Below are 5,055 nucleotides of genomic sequence, written 5' to 3'. Positions count from 1 at the left end.
CATGATGGTTTAAATGCTGCTGCAAGTGATTCTCTTGCTGCTCTCCCACCTTGATGACTGTTTTTGTGAAATACTGGACAGTTTTACATTTGATATGTATAAAAACTACTCACATAACCATCCATCCATCCATTGTTGTTCGCTTATCTGGGCGGTTTGTGTCCTAGGATTTTAATAAGATCCGCATCAGCTGATGCAGAACATCAGTCCCTCATCCTGGTGTCTGCACAAACAAGTATAGATGAAGAGTCACAAGCCAAAGAAGCACTGACTGCCCTACAGCTAGAGCAAGGAGGAGTGAACGAGGCCATCTGAGGGCCTTATTTATTCCTTTATGGCCATGACTTTATTTATTCAAGGCTAGAGAGAAAAAAAAAAATCAAACATACGGTAATGAGAAATTAATAATTTGGACATCATTTCCAAACATAGATAATGCTGTTATATTGTGTATATAGACATGTATACATGAATACTTGTATTATATGAGTACTTGTGTGAACATAATATTTAAAAGTTTATTTTCCGTCTCTTTGCTCAGCTTTGCTGTCCTTGGTTTTAGCTACAGGTCTTATACCTTATCTGGGGGTAATTCAACAGGAAGTGATGCCTAGGCCAGTGTGACTCATATAGCTCCTGCTAAATCTGGCCCCCAACACGGGCAATTTTTGCAATTTACGGTAGATTTTATATCAAGTTGCTGATTGCCTTTTTCGTGTAAGAAATCCAATTTCAGTGGTTTATTTGTTAAATGTGTCAAGAAAAGTTACGTCTATCCAGGTTTTAAAGGATTAAGTTAATGCTATATTGCTTTAATATTAATATAACAATGAATTATTAATTGATTAATATTTCTGGACTGTTCTGGACTACAGATTTCTTCATGTATATCACTCCGGTGTGCTACAGTCAAGCATGATGTCATCATTATTGCACACTGTGTGTGATATAAACACTGATTTCTTTCCTGTTAGCATCACTTTAGCTCCTTCACGTGGACAGAGATGAAGTGATCAGATTGGAAAAGTCATCCAGTCCACTTATGAAGACGCAACTGCTGTACCTGTGAAAGACAACACCACATGGGTAATGGCTCCTTAATCAATGTGCTACATCATGTCAGATCCGTGCCTAAAGAGATACGTCTAAATCTAATAGGTTTGTGGTCATCAGGTGACCAGCCGCAGCATTAATGTAGCTGTCAAACAGCCCATCCAATCATGATGCTTCCATGGATGTTTGATCAGAAGGAGGTGGGGGGGCAAAGGTTGACGGAAATAAGGACCAGGACCAACATGGTGCTTGATGACAGGTGGTATGTCTTAAGTAATGTCTACATTTCATACCAACAAGGTCAAAAGGCGACTATCTACATCATTAATGTGGCTGTCAGAAGGCTCGTCCAATTACTGCTCTCAATTGGCTGCAGCTCAGTTTGTCAAGGTTCTTTAGCACTGACGCATCTCTGATTCACCGTGCAGTGTGTGTGCACGCGCACGTCTGCATGCACACACACCTACCTGTGTGTATGTGCTTGACAGTTGGCTGACACCTACTAATGAATGAAGTAATTAACCACAACAGGAACAAATTGCAGCAAAAATGAGATCTTAAAAAATCAGAATTACACATCCTGCAGTAGGAAAGCAGAAGCTGTCACATGGCGGTCGTGGCAGAAATGGGCTGCTGATGGTGACGTTTATGGTAAGTAGAGAATTACCATGTTGTTGAGAATTACCATGAGGTTGTTTTGCTGACTTTGTTGTGTTCATGTGCTTTGAGGTGTTAAAGTGGGAACAACATGGAAGCTACAAATACGATGGGCTGCATTTTAATGCTAACAACGTTTAAACATGTAAAGTGTAATACCACATTACACTTTACATGTGATCAAAAATTGATATTTCATATGTCGATTAATATAAAGTTTCTTACCGCTGACCACCAAACATTGACTTTTGCCGCCATGTTTATGCATTAATGACTTCAAGTTGGCATCTTGTGTTATAAAATAACGTTGTTATCAATGTTAGTATACTCACCTGGCATGCTTTATAGTTCAAAGTTTACTTGCTTGCTATAGCTAATAGATGCAGATAATAAAATGTGCAACTACTAAAATTAAATTATAGCCACTGGGAACAAAATATATAAATATAATTAAATTTTTTTTTTTTTTTTTTTTTTACTGTCAGTTGTTGACACTGTTTACATGCTGTCTGTCATTTCTGTTGCCATGAAACGTTATGCAAATGTCACAACTCACAACTTGCATGTTATCAAAATTTTCCAGTTTTCCAATTTTCCAATCAGAATTACAACTTTAGAGGGCCATTCATGTGCTGGTGACATGTGAATATGGTAAATACAATATTTCCAAGGTGCACATGAAAGCAGTATGAAACTATATATTTCTGAAGTGTTCATAATGAAAAGAACCAGTGGGCTTGAAGATGACAGCCACAGAAACAGTAAGAAAGAGGAATTAATTATAAATATTAATAATTAATGCTGATGACAGGCTGATGTTAAGCGGCTTAGTTACTTTCAGAATTGTAACCAAATAATGCCCAAGGACGAAAATAAACTGCAAATTGTTTAACAAATGGTTTGAAACAAGTCAAGATAAGTTATTGTTTATTTTGATGGCTTGTACACATTTAGCGAATCAGGGGTCAACTTAATCAAATGCTCTCGCCTATTGTGTTAAAATTGTATGAATTCTCTCTATGCATAATTCATCACAAACTGCTCAACCTACAAAAGTGGTCATTAGTTAGAAGTTTCCTGTGTTCTGAACCTTTTTTGTTTTGTTTTAAATCTTACATTATGTGCATGTAACATGGAAACATTTTGTGTAAAAATTGCTTACAGCATTGTTTACATTTCTATTCATCATTACAAAAACTGAACAATAATATTTTGCTGTACACAACTTTGATATGATTTCAAATACTCTCAAATAGTATATTCCGAAAGTTTTCGGTACTAATCCCAAAGTTGTCAGTGGTAAAACAAAACTAATACTAGGAGGGTGCTGCACAATATTTGAAGTATAAGACTCTGAACAGACTCTGAAGCTTTTAAGAGCCTGCTCGAAACTCACTTTAACATGAAAGCCTACCTTAATATTATAATTTGATGGTGTTATATTTTTTAAATTTATTTTCATTACATTCTATAGTGGTCTTATTTTAGTTTCCCTCTGTGATAGTTTAATGCACTTCCACATACTTTGCACTTTTACCTGATTTAAATTCAAGAGTTTGTTTCTTTATTGGTATTTAACCTGTTTTATATGACATCATCTCCTTTATTAGCATCTTTTCTGCTTATACAGTTGGTTATTTACTTTACTCTTAATTTCATCTGCACATATGAGCTTAATTAATTTATCTACATTTAGCTTATTTATTTATGAGACTGTATTTGTGTACTTGCACACCCATCTGTTCATATACACAGTGCAGTTTAATATTTGTGTTTTAACCTTCTCAATGTTCCTAATTATGGTTATGTCATACGGACGACAGGGGAGGGGCTGCATGGGTTTCTGGTACTTTATTTTTATTCTGTTAATCTTTTAATCTGAGAAGCACTTTGTGCTTAAGCTTGAAAAGTGTTATATAAATCTAAATAATAATAATAATAATAATAATAATAATAATAATAATAATAATAATAATAATAATTCACCACAAGTAAAAAAGCTATTGTTAGGCCATTAACGAACTACAATCACCTTGTTTTAAGATGCTTTTTTTCCTCCTACATTGTAATGTACATTTTGCTTTAGATAATGTTGTTGACATAGTTTTTATTATAGAATAGTATAGACTGTTCCCTGTGAAAAACAATTATAAAATGTGCTTTGGCAATACTGGTCATGCCAATAAAGCCTTCTTGAACTGAACTGACACATAAAAACTTCACAGTGCGGTATTTACTGATTTATTATATGCCGTATACAAAAAGTAAAAATCTCTTCAGCTTGTGTTACATACTGACCTTATTTCAGGCCTCTAACTGAAAAGTCATTCAAAAAAAGTATTGACTTTGAATTGAAGGAACTGAAGGTGCTGAAATGTTAATTCATTTCCGGGTTTGGGACTCATTCCTCTAGACCAAATTGTAGGTTTTTAAGGAAATGTTAGGTTTTGATGGGTGTGTAACAAGTCTTGAAAAGACAGTGACATTTTGCAAAATAGTAGTTACTTGAATGTAACTTAAATTCTGTGAGAATGTGTGTCCAATCCTCTTGCTTTGCTATGAATCTGTGAGATAATGACACCTCATACATTTCAATATAGTAAATGTAAATAAAAAGAGCTGTGAAACAGATTTGGCATGAGGAAATAAAAGTCGCAAAATAAATTCAATAAATAATCTGGAATTATGAAATAAAATTACCCTGGATTAAACAAGTGTGGAATTATGAGTTACAAGCCCCAGTGTGAAAATAAAAGCCCCCCAAAATAATAAAAGTAGTCCTTTGAAAAATATCCTCAAATAAATGTTATTTCTTAAAAATATATTGAGTAATTTATATTTAGCCTACATTTATTTATTTTATTTGTGTTATGGCAACATACTTGTATTTCATAGGCATATTCATTTATTTGATATTGACTCAAATGGTTCCATACTTGTGCAAAGGGATACTTCCAAACACTGACAGACAACAAGGATTTATTTATTTATTTATTTATTTATGAATCTAGTTTATGAATGCTTTTGTTAAATGCAAATGGCATGATTTAATGAAATGTCCTCAATTCACTTTCTGATTGAGATAATGTAGGTTACACGTTTGGATAAAAACATCAACTCTCGTATTACAGGGCGATTACATATACATTGGAAAAAATATTTTGATATTTCCGTTCTTGTAAATTTGTCATATTAATACTTTTGATCAAATCATATTTTAAAAGAGCCATGCTAGGCAATACAATGGATTAGAGAGTTATGAAATACAAAAAAATGATCACACAACTAATAATGTATTACAGACCCCCCCCGTCAGTATCTCAGAATGTTGTAGTCCGAGGCGCG

The sequence above is a fragment of the Plectropomus leopardus genome, chromosome 12 (genome assembly GCF_026936395.1).
Source record: "Plectropomus leopardus strain MGB_pleo_1.0 chromosome 12, ASM2693639v1, whole genome shotgun sequence".
Classification (NCBI taxonomy): domain Eukaryota; kingdom Metazoa; phylum Chordata; class Actinopteri; order Perciformes; family Serranidae; genus Plectropomus; species Plectropomus leopardus.
Note: the sequence above shows the minus strand (reverse complement) of the source record.